The sequence below is a fragment of the Triticum urartu genome, chromosome 5A (assembly GCF_056163025.1).
Source record: "Triticum urartu cultivar PI428250 chromosome 5A, HENAU_Tu73, whole genome shotgun sequence".
Lineage (NCBI taxonomy): Eukaryota > Viridiplantae > Streptophyta > Magnoliopsida > Poales > Poaceae > Triticum > Triticum urartu.
In genome coordinates, this window is record NC_141877.1 from 637,583,733 (window position 1) to 637,607,442 (window position 23,710).

At 45.7% G+C, this 23,710-nt stretch overlaps 1 long non-coding RNA gene across 1 annotated transcript; it reads right to left on the minus strand.

Moving 5' to 3' along the window:
* Positions 1–19,258: 19,258 nt before the first annotated feature.
* LOC147973626 (uncharacterized) lies at positions 19,259–20,068 on the minus strand. Its single transcript, XR_015603671.1, has 3 exons — positions 19,741–20,068; positions 19,488–19,571; positions 19,259–19,380 (listed from the first exon to the last, which is right to left on the minus strand). It is a non-coding gene; the product is annotated as an uncharacterized LOC147973626 (long non-coding RNA).
* Positions 20,069–23,710: the final 3,642 nt, after the last annotated feature.

Below are 23,710 nucleotides of genomic sequence, written 5' to 3' on the forward strand. Positions count from 1 at the left end.
TACATGGTTGCGTTGGAGGGCAGGTTCGACAATACCTGGCGGGTTCTTCAGGGATCTCACTGGAGCGATCTTGTGATGGTTCCTTCTCTTTGGGTGTCCACCGCCCGTGCCGATACCCGTCGGGCGCTACGGTTCTAGCTGTACTAGCGATGTTATATGTATGATAGTATTCGAGGTGTATTAGTGATAATATTCCACGATGTACGGACACAAGAGATGATGTAGTTTTGCTTATAAGTGAATGCATCCTAATTTGAATACTACTTTATTTTGCGATTTGAGTTTGCTTATTGAATGCTCAAATTGGAAAACTACTCCTACTTTGAATGCTAAAATTGGAGAGCACTATGCAAGGCGTATGCATATGATTAGTTGATAGCTTATAGGGTTTTTGTTTTTGCAGAAATCTAGGAGCCCCCCTCCATCATCCCCGCCGTCGTCCCCGTCACCGCCCCCCTCCGACCTCGAGGTGAGACCAGCCAAATCCTTTTTTAGAAAGATAATTAAACGATATTTCGCGTTGACTTTAAGTCTGTCGAGTGTCCACCATATATGAGAGGACGAAGAAGCCCGACTGTTGTCGTGGGGGTCGTTTCTCCTTCTTCTCTGGGTGCTAGACCTTTGTTATGCACTAGGGGAAGAAGGCGTAACGACCATCACCGACCGTCGCAAATGTCAGAGAGGAATCAGTGAGGGATATATATATATATATATGAGAGGACGAAGAATCCTGACTGTTGTCATGGGGGTCGCTACTCCTTCGTTCCCGTGTGCTAGACATTTTGGTGTAATGCACTCGGGGACAAAGTGAGGAGCAACCATCACCGAGAGTTGAATATATACACCACGTGAGCTGAGAGTTTTCAAGAAAAGACTCGACAAACCGATAGTCAACCCATGATGAATAATAATGATCTAATTTAGTTTTTGTAGTACATATATTTAATTGTAAAAGTTTAATCTTTGAATTATGAACGTAGAAAATGTCGTCATCAGACGACGAAAGTCTCCCGGGGGAGTGCAGCTGGTGCCACGATGATCGAGGTCTGTGCGACATGCCTCACCTGGACGATGATCGGTGCTTCAACATTAAGCTCGAGGAGACCTTAGATGTTGAACGGTACTCAACGACGACAAGTGTTTTTTCGTAATTAAGCATGACTACAACTATTTCAACGTGTAATTTTCATATTTTACAATTCGAGTAGCTTATCCTATGCCATGCAAGGCGCTATGTCTTGGAGAGGATGGGTTTTGAAAACCATGAAAGTTTCGAAACAAAGAAAATTCACCTGAGGACTCATCATGATGTGGATTTTGAAGTAAAGCTGTACAATTCTGAGAGCGTAACCAATTTTGGTTGCAAAAAATGGGAAGCACTTTGCAAGATGTACGGTTTTGATGAGGGTATGCTTGTCACCATGGATCTTGGTGATCCTGAAATCGAGCAAGACAATATGGACATTTGGGTCCTTGTTGATACGCCTCCAATTCTACCGCTATGTGAGTTTCTAAAACATAGTTATTAGCTAATTTCTATTGTTTATTTCAAAATAGTTGAAAACTTATTTCCATTGACAACTTATTTTCATTCTTCAAAGAACGTGCGGGAGATGGTAGACAAAACCCACTACACCGATGGCTCCGAATTAACTTACAAGGAGAAAAATCATCTGGTCGGATTATGTACTGACATTGAGAATTAGAATATCTACAATCAAACTCCTCAACATTATGGTCAATACATGCCACTAGTTCATGTGTTGAACTACGGTAACTACCATGGAGATACCCTGGTAAGATTTTTTTACTATTATGACATCCGTGCATCTTTTTCATACTTCTTAAACTAGTACATCATTGCTAACTATGAAGTTATTACTATGTTTTTCAACAGATAATCCCAGAGAATTGTGTGCCTCATTTGATGTATCAGAAAGGTAGCCTTAATGTTTTGAACATACAGCCAGGTCATCCTACAAATCTCAACCGTCCATACCAGATTTCTAAAAGGAATGGAGACATGCAAATCAAAGGATGGAAAAAATGTATGGACAGTCGTAAGGAGGTTCTTGGAAGCAAAAGGATGCGAAGCGCAAGAATTGGAGACATGATGATCTCCATTCTCCATAATGGAGAGTCAGGGTCTATATTGTTTTATGCTATTTTTCCTTAAAGAGGGTATTTAGGTCCTACCTAATACTGATGATCATGTGCTAAGAACAATTAAGTAGGGTTGGTTCGATGACTATGAGGATGATGATCGTATGACTTGTTATTAATAACGAGTAGAAGTTGTATGATGATGATGATTAGTAGACTTGTTATTATATACGATGATGCATGATGCAAGCATGAAGAGTTATTATATATCAGCGGGTGAAGTGAAAATTGGATTGGATTGAAGTGAAGGCAACATGCATGTGGTGCATGTTGAAAGTAGTACAATCCAAACTTGATCAAGTTAGGATTAGTATTACTTTCGACATGCACCACATGTTGCCTCACTTCAATCTAAGTCATGTTTAGGCATATCAGTAGCAGTAGCACGGAGATAAGAGAGGACACATCTCTCTATTAGCTACCTATGCCAACCTAAATTAACCCCCAAAACCCCTAAACCACCTCCTTTCACAAAAAACAGCCCTTGAAATGTGGACGCGTGGAAGCTTATTGGTCCTGGTTGGTGCTACCAACTGGGACCAAAGGACCTCGTGCCTGGGCTCGACGGAGCGGTCACGTGGTGCACCATCTGTCCCGGTTAGTATAAGAACTGGGACTAAAGGCCTAGGGCATTAGTAACGGCCCTTTAGTCCCGGTTCCCCAACCGGGACAGATGGGCCTTATGAACCGGGAGAAATGGGCCTTTTTCTACTAGTGAACATAGCCTTCCAATATATCAATCTTTATGTCTCGACTATTTCGAGACTCCTCGTCATGTCCGTGATCACATCCGGGACTCCTAACTAACTTCGGTACATCAAAACACATAAACTCATAATACCGATCGTCATCGAACGTTAAGCATGCGGACCCTACTGGTTCGAGAACTATGTAGACATGACCAAGACTCATCTTCGGTCAATAACCAATAGAGGAACCTGGATGCTCATATTGGCTCCTACATATTCTACGAAGATCTTTATCGGTCAAACCGCATAACATTATACGTTGTTCCCTTTGTCATTGCGTTACTTGCCCGAGATTCGATTGTCGGTATCTCAATACCTAGTTCAATCTCGTTACCACAAGTCTCTTTACTCGTTCCGTAATGCAACATCCCGTAAATAACTCACTAGTCACATTGCTTGCAAGGCTTATAGTGATGTGCATTACCGAGAGGGCCCAGAGATACCTCTCCGATACACGGAGTGACAAATCCTAATCTTGATCTATGCTAACTCAACAAACACCATCGGGGACACATGTAGAGCATCTTTATAGTCACCCAGTTATGTTGTGATGTTTGATAGCACACTAAGTGTTCCTCTAGCATTTGGGAGTTGCATAATCTCATAGTCACATGAACATGTATAAGTTATGAATAAAGCAATAGCAACAAACTAAACGATCATCGTGCTAAGCTAACAGATGGGTCAAGTCAATCACATCATTCTCTAATGATGTGATCCCGTTCATCAAATGACAACTCATGTCTATGGTTAGGAAACTTATCCATCTTTGATTAATGAGCTAGTCAAGTAGAGGCATACTAGTGACACTTAGTTTGTCTATGTATTCACACATGTACTAAGTTTCCGGTTAATACAATTCTAGCATGAATAATAAACATTAATCATGATATAAGGAAATATAAATAACAACTTTATTATTGCCTCTAGGGCATATTTCCCTTCAGTATCCCACTTGCACTAGAGTCAATAATCTAGATTACATTGTAATGATTCTAACACCCATGGAGTCTTGGTGATGATCATGTTTTTCTCGTGAGAGAGGCTTAGTCAACGGGTCTGCAACATTCAGATATATATGTATCTTGCAAATCTCCATGTCTCCCTCCTTGACTTGATCGCGATGGAATTGAAGCGTCTCTTGATGTGCTTGGTTCTCTTGTGAAATCTGGATTCCTTTGCCAAGGCAAATGCACCAGTATTGTCACAAAAGATTTTTAATTGCACCCAATGCACTAGGTATGACACCTAGATCAGATATGAACTCTTTCATCCAGACTCCTTCATTTGATGTTTCCGAAGCAGCTATGTACTCCGCTTCACATGTAGATCCCGCCATGACGCTCTGCTTGGAACTACACCAACTGAAAGCTCCACCATTCAATAAAAATATGTATCCGGTTTGTGACATAGAGTCATGCAGATCAGTGTCAAAGCTTGGATCGACGTAACCGTTTACGACGAGCTCTTTGTCACCTCCATAAACGAGAAACATATCCTTAGTCCTTTTCAGGTATTTTAGGATGTTCGTGACCGCTGTCCAGTGATCCACTCCTGGATTACATTGGTACCTCCCTGCTAAACTAATAGCAAGGCACACATCAGGTCTGGTACACAACATTGCATACATGATAGAACCTATGGCTGAAGCATAGGGAATGACTTTCATTTTCTCTCTATCTTCTGCAGTGGTCGGGCATTGAGTCTGACTCAACTTCACACCTTGTAATATAGGCAAGAACCCTTTCTTTGCTTGATCCATTTTGAACTTCTTCAAAACTTTATCAAGGTACGTGATTTATGAAAGTCCAATTAAGAGTCTTGATCTATCTATATAGATGTTGATGCCTAATATATAAGCAGCTTCACCGAGGTCTTTCATTGAAAAATTCTTATTCACTTTTATGCTATTTAGAAATTCAGTATCATTTCCAATCAACAATATGTCATCTACATATAATATCAGAAATGCTACAGAGCTCCCACTCACTTTCTGGTAAATACATGCTTCTCCAAAAGTTTGTATAAAACCATATGCTTTGATCACACTATCAAAGCGTATATTCCAACTGCGAGATGCTTGCACCGGTCCATAAATGGATCGCTAGAGCTTACACACTTTGTTAGCACCTTTTGGATCGACAACACCTTCTGGTTGCGTCATATACAACTCTTCTTTAAGATATCCATTAAGGAATGCAGTTTTGACATCCATTTGCCAAATTTCATAATCATAAAATGCGGCAATTGCTAACATGATTCGGACGGACTTAAGCATCGCTATGAGTGAGAAGGTCTCATCGTAGTCAACTCCTTGAACTTTTCGAAAACCTTTTGTGACAAGTCGAGCTTTGTAGATAGTAACATTACCATCAGCGTCTGTCTTCTTCTTGAAGATCCATTTATTCTCTATGGCTTGCAGATCATCGGACAAGTCAATCAATGTCCACGCTTTGTTCTCCTACATGCATCCCATCTCAGATTTCATGGCCTCAAGACATTTTGTGGAATCTGGGCTCATCATTGCTTCCTCATAGTTCGTAGGTTTGTCATGTCAAGTAACATGGCTTCCAAAACAGGATTGCCGTACCACTCTGGTGCGTATCTGTCTCTGGTTGACCTACGAGGTTCGATAGTAACTTGATCAGAAGTTTCATGATCATCATCATTAGCTTCCTCACTTACTAGTGTAGGAATCACTGGAACTGATTTCTATGATAAACTACTTTCCAATAAGGGAGCAGGTACAGTTACCTCATCAAGTTCTACTTTCCTCCCACTCACTTCTTTTTGAGAGAAACTCCTTCTCTAGGAAGGATCCATTCTTAGCAACGAATATCTTGCCTTCGGATCTGTGATAGAAGGTGTACCCAACAGTCTCTTTTGGGTATCCTATGAAGACACGTTTCTCCGATTTGTGTTCGAGCTTATCAGGTTGAAGCTTTTTCACATAAGCATCGCAGCCCCAAACTTTAAGAAACGGCAACTCAGGTTTCTTGCCAAACCACATTTCATAAGGTGTCATCTCAACGGATTTCGATGGTGCCCTATTTAACATGAATGCAGCCGTGTCTAAAGCATAACCCCTAAACGATAGCAGTAAATCAGTAAGAGACATCATAGATCGCACCATATCTAATAAAGTGCGGTTACGACATTCGGAAACACCATTATGCTATGGTGTTCTAGGTGGCATGAGTTGCGAAACTATTTCCCATTGTTTCAAATGAAGACCAAACTTGTAACTCAAATATTCTCCTCCATGATCTGATCGTAGAAACTTTATTTTCTTGTTACAATGATTTTCCACTTCACTCTGAAATTCTTTGAACTTTTCAAATGTTTCAGATTTATGTTTCATCAAGTAGATATACCCATATCTGCTCAAATCATCTGTGAAGGTTAGAAAATAACGATACCCGCCGTGAGCATCAACACTCATTAGACCGCATACATCCATATGTATTATTTCCAATAAGTCCGTCGCTCGCTCCATTATTCCGGAGAACGGAGTCTTAGTCATCTTGCCCATGAGGCATGGTTCGCAAGCATCAAGTGATTCCAAAAGTCCATCAGCATGGAGTTTCTTCATGCGCTTTACACCAATATGACCTAAACGGCAGTGCCACAAATAAGTTGCACTATCATTATTAAACTTATATCTTTTGGCTTCAATACTATGAATATGTGTATCACTACTATCAAGATTTAGTAAAAATAGACCACTCATCAAGGGTGCATGACCATAAAAGATATTATTCATATAAATAGAACAACAATTATTCTATGATTTAAATGAATAACCGTCTCGCATCAAACAAGATCCAGATATAATGTTCATGCTTAACGCTAGCACCAAATAACAATTATTCAGGTCTAAAACTAATCCCGAAGGTAGATGTAGAGGTAGCGCGCGTGCCGACGGCGATCACATCGAATTTGGAACCATTTCCCACGCGCATCGTCACCTCGTCCTTAGTCAATCTTCGCTTAATCCGTAGCCCCTGTTTCAAGTTGCAAATATTAGCAACTGAACCGGTATCAAATACCCAGGAGCTATTGCGAACACTAGTAAGGTACACATCAATAACATGTATATCAAATATACCTTTCACTTTGCCATCCTTCTTATCCGCCAAATACTTGGGGCAGTTCCGCTTCCAGTGACCAGTCCCTTTGCAGTAGAAGCACTCAGTCTGAGGCTTAGGTCCAGACTTGGGCTTCTTCACTTGAGCAGCAACTCGATTGTTGTTCTTCTTGAAGTTCCCCTTCTTCTCTTTGCCCTTCTTCTTGAAACTAGTGGTCTTGTTGACTGAGGGAGTCCTGGATTAGGGGGTCTCCGGACAGCCGGACTATATCCTTTGGCCGGACTGTTGGACTATGAAGATACAAGATTGAAGACTTCGTCTCGTGTCCGGATAGGACTCTAGTTGGCGTGGAAGGCAAGCTAGGCAATACGGATACGTATATCTCCTCCTTTGTAAACAGACCTTGTGTTACCCTAGCCCCCTCCGGTGTATATATAAACCGGAGGGTTTTAGTCCGTAGGACAACATACAATCATACCATAGGCTAGCTTCTAGGGTTTAGCCTCTCCGATCTCGTGGTAGATCAACTCTTGTAATACTCATATCATCAAGAATAAATCAAGCAGGACGTAGGGTTTTACCTCCATCAAGAGGGCCCGAACCTGGGTAAAAAATTGTGTCCCCGGCCTCCTGTTACCATCCGCCTTAGACGCACAGTTCGGGACCCCCTACCCGAGATCTGCCGGTTTTGACACCGACATTGGTGCTTTCATTGAGAGTTCCTCTGTGTCGTCGCCGTTAGGCTTGATGGCTCCTACGATCATCGATAGTAATGCAGTCCCGGGTGAGACTTTTCTCCCCGGACAAATCTTTGTGTTCGGCGGCTTCGCACTACGGGCCAACTCGCTTGGCCATCTGGAGCAGATCGAAAGTTACGCCCCTGGCCACCAGGTCAGGTTTGGAAGCTTAAACTACACGGCCGATATCCATGGAGACTTGATCTTTGACGGATTCGAGCCCCTACCTTGTGTGCCGCGCGGTCACGATGAGTGTGATTTAGCTCTACCATCGGACCGTATTTAGGAGATCGCACCGGCAGCCGCTCTGAGCCTCAATTCGGAGCCAGTTGCCCCATCCATGGATGGGTGGATGGACCCCGTCACGGTGGCCGTATCCTCAGCGGTGATTGAGCGGAATATCGACCTTACCCTTCTTGAGAGCCCTATTGCCAAACTGCCGGATCCTTCTCCGGCCACGGACTCCGAACCACCTGTGCCCGTTCCTGTCGAATCCGATTGGGTGCTGTCGGTGTCAAAACTGGCGGATCTCGGGTAGGGGGTCCCGAACTGTGCGTCTAGGCCGGATGGTAACAGGAGGCAGGGGACACGATGTTTTACCCAGGTTCGGGCCCTCTCGATGGAGGTAAAACCCTACGTCCTGCTGGATTGATATTGATGATATAGGTAGTACAAGAGTAGATCTACCACGAGATCAGAGAGGCTAAACCCTAGAAGCTAGCCTATGGCACTAGTAGAAAACATGCCATTAGCACCGGTTCGTAAGGCCCTTTAGTGCCGGTTTCGGAACCGGCACTAACATTTTGGCACTAAAGGCCCCCCCCTTTAGTACCGGTTCAGCACGAACCGGTGCTAAAGGGCAACCACGTGGCACGAGCCAGCTCCGGGGGCCGGGAGCCCTTTAGTACCGGTTGGTAACACCAACCGGTACTAAAATGTTTGGGGGATTTTTGGTTTTATGATTTCTTTTTCATTTAATTTTGTGTTTTCCATTTTAATTCTTTTTCGTTTGCTGGTATTTTACGGTACTACACATTGTACATGTTATGCATATATATATATAAATAGAATTTCTAGTAGAACCAATCATATATATATATATCATCAATGTCTCACAAACCACCATATTAATTTACACATACACACATGTATAGTTCTATACAATTTCTCCTACATATGCATGTTGCCTTCGGAGCCAGTGGCATTAGCCTAATTGGTGCCTTCGGAGCACGATGACAATTGGAAGTGGTTCATGACATGTTCGATGGGGGCGGTAGCGGGTAATAGTATTCTCCCTTCGGATTTATGACCTGGTCGAGCAAAAATCCCGCTATTTCCTCTTGAAGTGCTTCTACGCGCTCCGTTTCTAGGAGCTTGTCCCGCACCTCTTTGAACTGTTAAGAAGGAGATCAATATGCATGTGTATTAGTTGTGTGACTAGATATCGATAATGGTGTAAAAATTGTGAATAGTGTTCTGACAAGCGTACCGATTCCTGTCTTTGAGATCTGCTCCTTTCGGACGCCATCATGCGAATGTTCTCGCAAACGCAGTATGCACACAGATTAGTCCCCTGCGCCTGCTTCAGGGCCTTTATTACGAGAATGGAATTTAATTTGATCAGATAATAATTAATCAAGCATGATAATTAAAGAGATGGCAGCTAGCTAGCTAGCTAGTACTACTTAATTACTTACCTTGGATCGAAACCATTTCAGCTGTGGTTTCCATTCGCCTTCCGTGACGCTGATGAACCTTGCCCAAGCCCTGCCCGGCGACAAAGAAAATGAATAAAGGGGTTATTAAATAGTTCATATCATGAAATGACGAACTAAATAGGCCGAGATATATAGTTAATAATGATTGAAATTACCTGTTGACTATCCCATACAAGATGTTGTAGTCACTATTTGCTTTGAGTAGCGAGTCCAGTATTTCAACTGTTCCGGCGTCAACTTTAATGATACACAAGATCCAATGAAATCTGCATGCACACACATTTGCATGTCTTAATTAAGCGGGCATATGTAAGCAAAAACATGTAGCTAGCTAGTAGGCAAAAACAGAGAATTTGTAGTACAAGAAAGTGTGACTCACTCGAAGTTGTAAGGAAGTAGTATATCTTCATTGTATTTGAGGCCCTTCAAGAACTCTAGCATGCTGTCCTCTACGTGCTTTTCATAATAGTTGCTCATTTTCCATGTGTATTGATTAACGGTGTTTGGGTCAATGAACCCAATGCCACAGCGTCCACCTTTTCTCATTTCATACATCTTCATCCTGCATAATACCACAGAAAAGAATATAGTGAGGATAATTACAGGTAATGATTGATCAAAAGGATCACTACAGCTAGCTTGAGACTTAAATTAATTACAGAAAGAAATCACTTACAGACAATAGCAACTGACGATAGATTTGTCGAGTGCGTCTTGATTGTATAACTGAAATAGTTCAGAATACTCAACGGCCAAAGCTTTCTCATGGTAGTAATGATCCTTATTGACATACACCATGAGGGACTCTCGATCGGATCTCTTGGTAATGTCCATGTACCATTGATGCAATTCATACATTCTCGTTGGGAGCTTCTTGACATCTTCTGGCTTGACCAAAGGTTGGCCCCGGACATATTTCCGTTTTATTTCCTCCTCTGTAATCACAGGCATGTCCTCGATCTCGAGGAGTTGTCCAACAGTGATCTTGAGTTCTTCAGCCTGCATTATATGCTCCTGGGTTATTACCACATCACCCACCTCGGGAATGTAAACTGTTTGGCCACAATAATATTGGGCGCGCGTACTGTCACGTGTTGTCGGCACAACAAGCGGGGGGGTCGATTGCGCCGCCTGTTCTCCCAGCTGGGCAACGGTTTTCCCGCATTTTTCGACAGCTGCTTGTTGTTTGCTCGAGCTCGAGCTCGCCTCCTTCTGTAGACATTGTCGATGTAACTTCCTGATGTGGCGCTCATAGTCTGTGTCAACAGGCTTAGGAGCTGGTGGTTGAGCCATACGAATGAAGTGGTCAACTACTTCCACAGGCACTTTCTCCCTTGGCGGCGGTTTCGGTCCAAAATGGGCGTCGACTTCTGCCCGCACTATGGCATTGGTTTGCTCCTCGGTCCTGTCGTAAGCCCTCACAGGAAGAGGAGTAGTGAGGTTTGTACCATATTTATATCGCTTGCCTCCGCCTGTACTTCCTGTACTATGACCTCGACTAGTACCGCTACGCACCATAGCTGCGGGGTGTCTCTTCTGCGATTGCTGAGGCGGCGGAGACGGCTGACGGGGCTGAGTTGGACGAGGAGGAGTGGCCTGAAGCTGTGCCGGACTTGGAGGAGGAGTGGCTTGACACTTTGCCGGATTTGGAGGAGGAGGAGTGGCCCCACGCGTTGGTGGACTTGGAGGAGCGGGAGTCTGCTGACTCGGTGGCGGACTTCGACGAGGAGTCGGGTGACGCGGTGTCGGTGGCCTTCGAAAAATGATGCAATCCTTTCTCCATAGGATGATACGATGTTTGGCATCTCCGAGTGTGTGCTCCTCATCACCTCCGGGAATGTCAAGCTCTAGCCCCGAATATTGGTCCACCACCTCATCATCCAAGACACGAGCATAGCCCGCTGGAATCGGGTTGCAATGGAAGGTTGCCTCGGGGGAATTTTAAAAAGCAACGGCGTCCGCCACCTTCATGGATATGTTCTTCATTTTGAAGTGTAGCTCGCAGTTAGTGTTCTCCGTGATGTCATCCACGGGGTATCTATCCAGCACTACTGCGTCGCCCGGGGCGGAGCCCACGCTGCTTCTCGGCATGGATGGGGCGGTGGTATCCAATGCTGGATCATCCGCTAGCTGCTGCAGCTGCTGAGACCCCCTTTGCTGGCTAAGTGAGTCAATCTGCTCCTGCTGCCGCTGGAATTTAGCTGCCAATTCCGCTTGACTTGCTTCTAGGCCTTGAAGGCGTTCATAGTCGAGCTTCCTCTGCTCCTCCTGCATCTTCCTCTTCTTCTCCTTCGCAATCTTCTTTCTCGCACGGGTTCTATAGTCGGCGTTCCAGTCCGAAAACCCCTCATACCACGGAATAGCGCCCTTGCCTCGTGTTCTTCCCGGGTGTTCAGGATTTCCCAGGGCACGCGTAAGCTCGTCGTTCTCTCTGTTGGGCTGGAACACCCCCGATCGAGCCTCTTCTATTGCAACAAGTAGCGCATCGTCGGCTCCGTTCAGACATGCCTTCGTCGAAACATTGCCTGTCTTCGGGTCCAACTCCCCCCCATGCGCATAGAACCAAGTCCTGCACCTGGGGGGACAGCTCTTACTAACCGGAGTGACACCTGCATCCTCCATCTCTTTCTCAGACTTATCCCACTTAGGCATTGCCACCGCGTAGCCACCTGGCCCCAGCTTATGGAACTTATCCTTTTTTTCGGCATTGGCCTTGTTTATTCTCGACCGTTCCTTAGCTAATTCTGAATCCTTGAATTTCACGAAATCATCCCAATGAGCACTTTGATTCTCTAGTATCCCCTCGAATACTGGAGTCTTCCTTCCTCCCTTGACATACCTCTCCCACGTCATTCTCTTGTGGTTCTTGAATGCAACCGCCATCTTCCTAAAAGCAGCGTCCTTGACTTTCCGCACGTCTGCTTCTGTGAAATTATCTGGTAAGGTGAAATGTTCCATGAGAGTATCCCAAAGCAGATTTTTTTGCTTCTCGTCGACAAAAGTAACATCTGGACATGGATTTGCTGGCTTTCTCCATTCTTGAAGGGAGATCGGGAGTTGGTCCTTCACAATAACTCCGCACTGACGAACGAACTTGTCCGCAATCTTCTTAGGCGCTAATGGTTCGCCATTAAGTCCGATTGCCTCGATATTGTACTTTACGCCCTCCTTCAACTTTTTGTTCGGGCCTCGTTTCGTCCTTTTGCTCGATCCGGATGGCTGAAAGAAGAAAGATCGATTCGTTAATATATCTTCAACTCATTTAAAACATGCGATGATCACTAGATTCCTGCTTATATAAATATATATACCTCGCCGGTGTTTGTTGTTTCAGGATCAACATGTTCTTCGTCGTAGTTCATGACTTCATCTTCTCGGTCGTCGTGATCGAATATCATATCACCCTCTCCGGTGTTGTTTAGAAATTCGGAGCCGTCAAAATCTTCATTCTGATCATCATCTGGCCCGCGTATGATATCGAGCATGGTCTGTTCTCTATCTCTGTCGGTATTGTCCGCCATAGCTTTTATTTAACTATGCCAAAAGAAATATAAAGCAATTTAGTATAATCTCGAATAATAGATATAATCTCGAATACATCGTCTCGAATAATAGATATAATCTCGAATACATCATCTCGAATAATAGATATAGTATTGAATACATCACTAGCTAGCTAGCTAGCAAGCTAATAAAGATCGAATAGTACAGAGTAATCTAGGCCACTCGCGGTTCCTGAGGTGCGGGCGGTGGACACCCAAAGAGAAGGAACCATCACTGGATCATAGCTCGGGTGATCTCCCCAAAGAACCTGCCAGGTATTGGAGAACCTGACGTCCATAGCAGCCATGTAGCGATGGACGTGCTCGTCCTCCTCCCTGACATGGTGACGTACCACCTCCGGCGGGGCCGGCTCCCTCCGCACCGAAAGTGGCCCACGTGAATGCCACCAAAGGAGATGAGGGTAGACGACGGGACCTAGGGCCGGGTTCCTCACCAAGCGTCGCGCCCCTGAAGGTAGCACCTCCCAGTGCCAGCCCGGCGGAGCCCAGTCCCGGACATGGGTCTTCTGAAGCAGGACGTCGTCGCGGACGTGTTGACGGCGAGGATGCGGGCCGGGCATCGTCGACAACAAAATACTATATGCCGCAAAAGTAAAGTAACATTTTTTAAATGTTGGATTGTGATGATTTCATATATGCAAATTCTAAATTTTATAACTAAAAATATAAGAAAGTAAAAAAACATCGATCATCGTCTAACAATTTGAAATTAATCTAATTCATCTAGCTAGCTAAAACTAACATTTCCAAAATTTCTAACATTTCTATATAACTAACATTTCTATAACATTTGACATTATATATATTATAACTAACATTTCTACATACTATTTGACATTAATCTAATCTAATTAATTAATTCATCTAAAACTTTGTATGAAAAACAGAAAAACAGAAAAAACTAATAGCTAAAAACAGAAAAATTGTGTGTGTGTGCGCGTCTAGTGTGTGTGTAGTGTGTGTGTGTGTGCATGTAGTGTGTGTGTGTGTGCGTGTGTATGTGTGTGTGCATGTAGTGTGTGTGTGCGCGCGCGCGTGTGTGCGCACAGTCGGCGCCGGCGCCAGCGCCGGTGTGCGCTATGATCGATTGGAGACGAGGACAGGGGCCGGGGGAGGGGCTCACAGCGCGCGCGGGCAAGGTCGAGGCGACGGCGAGGGCGAGGGCGAGGTCGATCCAAAGGCGACGGCGACGGCAAAGCGAGGGGATCGGCGACCGGGACGGCGACGGGGGTGCCGCGGAGTCGACGGGGACGCCGCGACGAGGACGGGGGCGTCGCGGAGTCGACGGGGACGGCGCGACGGGGGCGGCGACGGCGCGGGACGGGGCGGCGGCAGAGAGAAGTGGGAGATGAGAAACTGAAAATTTTCGAAGTGCTTCTTATATTGGGGACACCTTTAGTACCGGTTGGAGCCACCAACCTGTACTAAAGGCCTGTTTTGGCCAGGCCAAGCGGGGGGGAGCACCCCCCTTTAGTACCGGTTCCTGGCTCCAACCGGTACTAAAGGCCCCCCTTTAGTACCGGTTGGTGCCACGAACCGGTACTAAAGGGGGGTGCGCTGCCAGGCGAGGGGCGCAGAAGTTTAGTCCCACCTCGCTAGCCGAAGGGCGCTCACACCTGCTTATAAGCCCCGCCGCCGCTGCTGTCTCGAGCTCCTCTCTAATGCAGGCCTTCTGGGCCTACCTCTGCTACTCTGCCCTGTGGGGCCTATTGGGCTTGTGGGCCTGCATCCTGGCCCAACAACAGGTTGGGTTTCTAGTCGTATGCAGGCCGCTGTGGCCCGGTAGGTGGGCTTTTTTCATTTAGTTTTTTCTTTTCTGCTTTATTTATTTTGTTTTATTTATTTTTAGTTGTTTTTTGCTGTATTTAGAGTTTCTTTGTGAATATTTTTGATAGTTTTTAGAAACTTTCAGTTAGTGCCGGTAGTTTTTAAATTTGAATAGTTTAAATTTTGAATTATTTGAAATTTGTGTGAATCACTAGTTTGTGAATAACTTAACTTTAGAAATACATTTTCCAGTGATTCTTTTTTATTATGTTTAATATTAGTGTGTTTTATCATTATATTCAATTTGGTAATGCTTAAGTTATTTAAAAATGAAATGCCTTTGTAACGGATGAGTTTTCGTCCGAAACCCTGATACTTCGAAACAGATTGTCCATTTTGTACACGAAGTGTATCCAGTTTTTGCGGTAACCCTCTCTACTTTTTTGCACATGCTATGTGGGTGAAATTATGATACCATGCCAACTTTCATCCTTTTCTGAGTTCATTTGAAATGCTTTTCAATTTCAGGGTCATTTAGCTGAAAAAATCAATAAATGCATGAAAGAATTTGCTTGCACATAAAATTTCTTCGCGTTTCAAATGCCAAAACACATAACTAGCTACCCTAACTATTACAGAGATTCTCTCCTGGGTGTGAAACATAGAAGAAAGTGATGATAGCTAAGCCGATCACATCCCAGATCTTTGGGTGTGAAACTTTTTCTTCGCGTGTGTCCCTTTGCGTCGTAGCCATGGAAAATCTTCATCATTTAACGGGATGCTCGGGTCAATATTCACTGTGAATGGAGCAATTTCATCAAACTTTTCATAATCTTCTGACTTGTCTATCTTGTCATCCACTCCCACGATGTTTCTCTTCCCAGAAAGAACTATGTGCCGCTTTGACTCATCGTACGATGCATTCGCTTCCTTATCTTTTCTTTTTCTTGGCTTGGTAGACATGTCCTTCACATAGATAACCTGTGCCACATCATTGGCTAGGACGAATGGTTCATCTGCATACGCAAGATTGTTGAGATCCGCTGTTGTCATTCCGTACTGCGGGTCTTCCGTTACCCCGCCTCGTGTCATATTGACCCATTTGCACCGAAACAAAGGGACCTTCAAACCACGTCGATAGTCAAGTTCCCATATGTCCTGTATATAACCATAATATGTTTCCTTTCCCGTCTTGGTTTCTGCATCAAAGCGGACACCACTGTTTTGGTTGGTGCTCTTCTTATCTTGGGCGATCGTGTAAAATGTATTACCATTTATCTCATACCCTTTGAAAGTCATTATATTCGAAGATGGTAACTGGGACAGCAAGTACAGGTCATCTTCAATAGAGGTGTCATGCATGGTACGTGCTTGCAACCAGCTGGCGAAACTCCTGGTTTGTTCACGTGTAATCTAGTCATCAGACCGCTCCGGGTGTTTGGAGCGTAGCAAATTCTTGTGTTCATCCATATACGGAGCCACCAAGGCGGAATTCTGTAGAACTATGTAGTGTGCTTCAGTGAGAGAATGTCCATCCATACATATTATTTGTTCCCCTCCTAGCGTGCCTTTTCCATCCAGTCTGCCCTTATGCCGCGATTCAGGAACACCAATCGGCTTAAGGTCAGGAATAAAGTCAATACAAAACTCAATGACCTCCTCATTTTGACGGCCCTTGGAGATGCTTCCTTCTGGCCTAGCACGGTTATGAACATATTTCTTTAAGACTCCCATGAACCTCTCAAAGGGGAACATATTGTGTAGAAATACAGGACCCAAAACGTTAATCTCTTCGCATAGGTGAACTAGGACGTGCGTCATGATGTTGAAGAAGGATGGTGGGAACACCAACTCGAAACTGACAAGACATTGCACCAATTCATTCTGTAACCTTGGTATGATTTCTGGATCGATTACCTTCTGAGAGATTGCATTGAGAAATGCACATAGCTTCACAATGGCTAATCGAACGTTTTCCGGTAGAAGCCCCCTCAATGCAACCGGAAGCAGTTGCGTCATAATCACGTGGCAGTCATGAGACATTAGGTTCTGAAACTTTTTCTCTGACATGTTTATTATTCCCTTTATATTCGACGAGAAGCCAGACGGTACCTTAATACTGAGCAGGCATTCAAAGAAGATTTCCTTCTCTTCTTTGGTAAGAGCGTAGCTTGCATGACCCTGATGTATGCCGTCTTTTCCGTGCATACGTTGCTGGTCCTCCCGTGCCTCAGGTGTATCTTTTATCTTCCCATACACGCCCAAGAAGTCAAGCAGGGTCACACAAAGATTCTTCGTCACGTGCATCACGTCGATTGCGGAGCGGACCTCGAGGTCTTTCCAATAGGGCAGGTCCCAAAATATATATTTCTTCTTCCACATGGGTGCGCATCCGTCAGCGTCATTCGGAACAGGTTGTCCACCAGGACACTTTCCAAAGACCACCTTCAAATCCTTGGCCATATCATGTACATCAGCACCAGTACGGTGGCGAGGCTTCGTCCGGTGATCTGCCTCACCTTTGAAATGCTTGCCTTTCTTTCTTACGGGATGCCTGCTCGGAAGAAATCGACGATGTCCCAGGTACACATTCTTCTTACAATTAGCCAAATATATACTGTCGGTATCGTCCAAACAGTGCGTGCATGCGCGGTATCCCTTGTTTGTCTGTCCTGAAAGGTTACTGAGAGCAGGCCAATCATTGATGGTCACGAACAACAACACCTTTAGGTCAAATTCTTCCCCCATGTGCTCATCCCACGCACGTACACCTGTTCCATTCCACAGTTGTAAGAGTTCTTCAACTAATGGCCTTAGGTACACATCAATGTCGTTGCCGGGTTGCTTAGGGCCTTGGATGAGCACTGGCATCATAATCAACTTCCGCTTCATGCACAACCAAGGAGGAAGGTTATACAAACATAGAGTCACAGGCCAGGTGCTATGGTTCCTGCTCTGCTCCCCAAAAGGATTAATGCCATCTGCGCTTAGACCAAACCATACGCTCCTTGCATCATCTGCAAACTCCTTCCCGTACTTTCTTTCGATTTTTCTCCACTGCGACCCGTCAGCGGGTACTCTCAACTTTCCGTCTTTCTTACGGTCTTCTCTGTGCCATCGCATCTCCTTGGCATGCTCTTTGTTTTGGAACAAACGTTTCAACCGTGGTATTATAGGAGCATACCACATCACCTTGGCAGGAATCTTCTTCCTGGGGCGCCGGCCCTCGACATCACCAGGGTCATTGCGGCAGATCTTATAACGCAATGCACCACATACCGGGCAAGCGTTCAAATCCTCGTACTCACCGTGGTAGAGGATGCAATCATTATGGCATGCATGTATCTTCTGCACCTCTAACCCTAGAGGGCAGACAACCTTCTTTGCTTCGTACGGACTCTCGGGCAATTTGTTGTCCTCTGGAAGCATATCCTTTATCATTACCAGCAACTTTCCAAATCCCTTGTCAGATACACCATTCTCTGCCTTCCATTGCAGCAATTCTAGTGTGGTGCCCAGCTTTTTCTTGTCACCTACGCAATTCGGGTACAACAATTTTTTTGTGATCCTCTAACATGCGCTGCAACTTCTTCTTCTCCAAATCACTTGCGCAGTTTCTCTTTGCATCGGCAATGGCCCGACCTAGATCATCAACGGGCTCATCTGATGCCTCTTCTTCAGCTTCTTCCCGCATTGCCGGCTCAGCTTCTTCCCGCATTACCAGCTCAGCTTCTTCCCCCATTGTTGTATCATCGTATTCAGGGAACCCATGGCCAGGATAGCTGTCGTCGTCCTCTTCTTCTTCATTGTCTTCCATCATAACCCCTCTTTCTCCGTGCTTGGTCCAAACATTATAATGGGGCATGAAACCGGTCTTAAACAGGTGGACGTGAATGGTTCTTGACGTAGAGTAATTGTGACCATTCTTACAGCGAGCACATGGACAAGGCATAAAACCATCCGCCCGCTTGTTTGCCTCAGCCGCAAGCAGAAAAGTACGCACGCCCTCAACGAACTGGGGAGAGCATCGGTCATCGTACATCCATTGCCGGCTCATCTTCATTACACAACACCGAATAGACCAAATTAATACAAGTTCATACATAAAGTTCATACAACACTTAAATGCAACAAACAAATAACTCTCTAGTTAAAGCATTTAAATTCAACAACAAATACGATCAAGATCGCAACTAAGGTAACAATGGATCCAACGGCATAATGATACCAAGCCTCACTATCGATGGCATATTTTCTAAACTTTCTAATCTTCAAGCGCATTTTCTCCATCTTGATCTTGTGATCATCGATGACATCGGCAACATGCAACTCCGATTCCATCTTCTCCCCCTCAATTCTTTTCAATTTTTCTTTCAAGTACTCGTTTTCTCTTTCAACTAAATTTAACCTCTCGGCAATAGGGTCGGTTGGAATTTCAGGTTCAGATACCTCCTAGAAAAAATTTCTATGTCAACTTGATGGGCATAATTTGTCATAAACACGAAATGCAACTAGTTTTAAAAGAGAATATACATACCACATCCGAATCATAACAAGTACTAGGGCCGACGGGGACGGATATCAAAACCATGGCACTATATGTATAACAAACAACGTACGGGTAAGATAATTATACGAGTAACTATATATCCAAATCACAAACATACTTTTTTATATAAAATTTCATGAACAAGAGGCTCACCACAAGGTGGTGCCGGCGACGGGACGGTGCGGGCGATCGACGGTGGCTACGATGGAGATTTAGAAGGCACTAAGTAAACCACACCTACATATGCAAACTAAGTGTTATTTTTGACCTCAAATTGCATATAAATCAAATACTAGCACATATATATATATATCCTCTCAAATTACTAAACTCACAAATTAATCACTATATAAACCAATGCAAGAGATAATCTAGCAATGAGAGATGAAAGGACAAAGTTGCTAACCTTTGTGATCATTTGAATGGATGAGGGCCTTCAAATCTTGACAAATTTTGGGCAAAATGTGTGATGAGCTCGAGAGGAAGAGGGGAAGAACAGAGAGGAGAGGGGAAAGGGGAAGAACAGAGCGAGCTCAGGTGGACGAAGGGTTTATGTAGGACGACCTTTAGTACCGGTTCGTGCCAAGAACCGGTACTAAAGGGGCTGGAGGGGCGCCTGTCTGACAACATCCTGCCACCACTCTCATTAGTACCGGTTCGTGGCACGAACCGGTGCTAAAGGTTTGCCACGAACCGGTACTAATGAAAGCGGCCCGGCTAGCCGTTGGAACCGGCACTAATGTATACATTAGTGCCGGCTCAAATACAAACTGGCACTAATGTGCTTCACGATTGACCCTTTTTCTACTAGTGTGGTATGATTGTATGTTGTGATTGTTGTTGTCCAACGGACTAAAACCCTTCGGTTTATATAGACACCGGAGTGGGTTAGGGTTACACAAGGTCGGTTACAAAGGAGGAGATATCCATATCCGTATTGTCTAGCTTGCCTTCCACGCCAAGTAGAGTCCCATTCGGACATGAGACGAAGTCTTCAATCTTGTATCTTCATAGTCTAATAGTCCGGCCAATGGAGATAGTCCGGCTGTCCGGAGACCCCCTAATCCAGGACTCCCTTAGTAGCCCCCGAACCAGGCTTCAATGACGATGAGTCCGGCTCGCAGTATTGTCTTCGGCATTGCAAGGCGGGTTCCTCTCCAAATTCTGTGTACCTGTCGAAATAGTGTCCGGTCTCTTGTGAATGTTGCACTCCTTGGCTTCCACGCCCAATAATGGCCACTTTGCACGTGTCGAGCGAATGTGAAGAGCCAGGGTGTTTTCACATTTACCCCCCCTAGCTGTGTGAATGAGCCGCCTATTAAAAAGACGAGGATTCAGATCCAAATCACACCATCCTCCCTTGGCGAGCCTTCATCGGAGCGCGCCTGACAGAGATCCATTCCATCATGGCCAGTCGACGTAGCTCCTCCTCTCGCTCCCCTAGCTCCAAGCCTGGAGATTGGGAGAGATGTTCTGTCCCGCACAACAAATTAGTGATGCTTCAGACCAAGGGATTTCTTCCCCCAGCGTACATGGTCCCGGTTCGAGCCGGGCTCGCCACCTATAATGGCGGAGAGCAAGAGGAGAGCCTTCCCAATCCCTCCAAGGGAGAGCGGGTATGCCTTGTCCCTTATTTGGTAAGAGGGCTCGGATTCCCAATTCATCCGTTTCTCCGGGGGCTCCTAGAGTTCTACGGCCTCCAGTTGCACAACCTTACGCCTGCCTCCATGCTGCATATCGCGAGATTCGTAGCCCTTTGCGAGTTGTTCTTGGGCTATGAGGCTCATTTCGCTCTGTGGAAGAAGCTGTTCTGCCTTGTGCCCCGTTCTCAGAAGGGGTCAATATATCAAGTGGGCGGAGCCAAAGTGTGGCGTATTGCCGGGACCGGATACCTGTCCGAAACCCCAAAGAAGACGTCCGAAGACTGGCCTTTAGAATGGTTTTATATAGAAGACGTCCCCCTCCCGGATCCTATTCGGATCGGCCTTCCTGAGTTCGACAACGCCCCTTTGAAGAAGCGCCGGAGCTGGCGTTCACGAAGCTCCCTGGAGGAAGACGACAGGGACGTTCTTTACCTGATGAGCCGGATAAGTTTTTTAGCTTGATCTGGATTGACCATGATCGAGGTCATGGCGATATGTATCATGCGGGGGGTGCAACCGCTTCAGTATAGAGGCCACCCCATGTGGGATTTCAACGGGGAGGATGACGCCACCCGCTACGGTCGTAAAGGGCCGGGATCGGTTGCTGATTTAATAAAGATCTTATCCACTTTGTACAAGGGAGAAGAGGAGAAATTCCTTCATGTCAACCCGCAGGGCAGATTTTCTATGTACAATCCTCCGAGCTGGGTAAGCGGAGACTTTTTCTCGCCCATCCGTTTCATATTTCCGCAGTTAAGTACTCAGTCTAGCGATTTCTACGCAGGAACCGTGCCAGGCTGTAAGGGAGATAAACTACCCCCCTCCACAACCCGAGGACCCTGGATGGTCCCTCGACCTGGCCTCCCAAGAGGATCCAGACATATCTGTGGAGCTGATCGATGGGGTGTTTTACCAATCGAGCAATGATAATGCTTTGGTGGCCATTACGGCCGATTACCCTGGGCTAGTTCCAGCCTCACAGGTGGCTGCGACCAAAGTCCCAGCACTTCAAAAAGGGATCCGTCCTTGCGTGTTTTTGCTCGCCGTATAACAGCCGTGTTTTGCAGGGGAGGTCCTCGAGGCAGAAGGCCGAGCCTGCGGCGACTGGCCAACAAGAGGCCGCGAGGCCAGGCAGGCTGAAAAGACCCGCAGTCCGGATTGAGACACCAGCGCAGTGGTACGACACGCCGTCTTTATTGCAAGACATTATTCTCAGAGGCATATTAACGCCCATGCCTTCTTTTCAGGAAAAAGAGCGCTCGCCGGACTATACCCGGAGAGGCTACCAATCGCGCCTCCACAAGCCAGGCTCCAAGGCCGGATTCGGAGGCGGGAATGAATACGAGGCATGCGCCGGGTGCTCCTCCGACAGAGGATGCGGAAAAACTGTCCGCCACCCATTCCGAGGTGGAAAGTGGCATGAACCACAGGCGTCGCCGGACTGTTCTTCGTGACGCTTGTTTCTCCCAAGAGGCATTGGATGCCTTCAACTCAGGAGACGCGCACCTTCGTGCCGCTCAAAATGGTCTAGCCAGAGCCACGGAGCAGTATGTAAAAGACATACGGGTGAGAAAATTTGGTGATTATATATATCAGTAGCCCCCGAGACTTGAAACAGTTAGGATAACTGATTTAAGGATCATTTGTTATGCAGGTTCTTACAGAAAAGAATACTCAACTGTCCCAAGAGCTGGAAGAGTGCAAAGCCCAACTTCAGGCCGCACTGGCTGCAGCAGGGGAGCCCAAAGAGACCCCCTCTGGTAACATATCCTTCAAATGATAAGTATCATATAGAATGCGGCATGTATGCAGATCTGACAATAAAATTGCAGATGACACTGGAGTAAATCCGGATAAGCAACAGCTCCAACGCCGGCTGAAGGCCGGTGAGAACATGCTTAGGAGGGCGAGGCAGGAGAAAAATGATCTCCTAGATGCCAACACCAAGCTGGGCGTGGAACTACAAGATGTTCGTGCCCAACTGTCGGACTCTATTAAGGAAAATCGGCAGCTTCGACGCGGCATATTTAGTAAGTGCTTGAACGAACTTTGAAAAAGAGTTCGGCGAGGAAGCTGGCTGACAGAGTTATGTCTGTAGGTATGCTAACAGGTCGTCCTACCGAGGAAAAGCCCAGTTCAACGGGTGACCTTCTTCCCGAGCTCTCATATCTGCACGAACGAGTTCGGCAGGTGATGCAAGGCGTCGCCCAGGCCTTGTGGCCATCCGTCTCCATACCCGAAGGCCTTGGAGAGCTTGTAGAAAATCTAAAGGGATCGCGGCGGTGCTTCTGATTATGAAAGATATCGGGCTGCCGTCAGGGCGCCAGGGAAGCCTGGGCAATGGTGAAGACATGGTACACGAAGGCTGATCCGAACCACATGGCCGAAGTCGGACCTATGGGGCCCGATGGGAAGGAGATCCCTGTGAGCTTAGTGTACGGTCAAGTAGAATTGGCCGCAAAGTATTCCCAACAGGACTATAGACTAGACAACCTTTTGGATGGTATTGAAGAGGAATTCAGCCAGTCAAATTGACTATGTAATTTTAAAGTGACATGTATAATGCCTTCTAGCCGGATTGTAGATCGTTTGTCGTGGCGGACCTTTTCGCTTCGACCTCGGGACCCGATGGTCTGGAGTGTATCCGAATACCCTCTCGGTTATGTAAGAACCGGGGCATGCATGGATACCAGGCGTAGGGGTCATTAGTGCTTTATCAGACAAGTGCCCAAC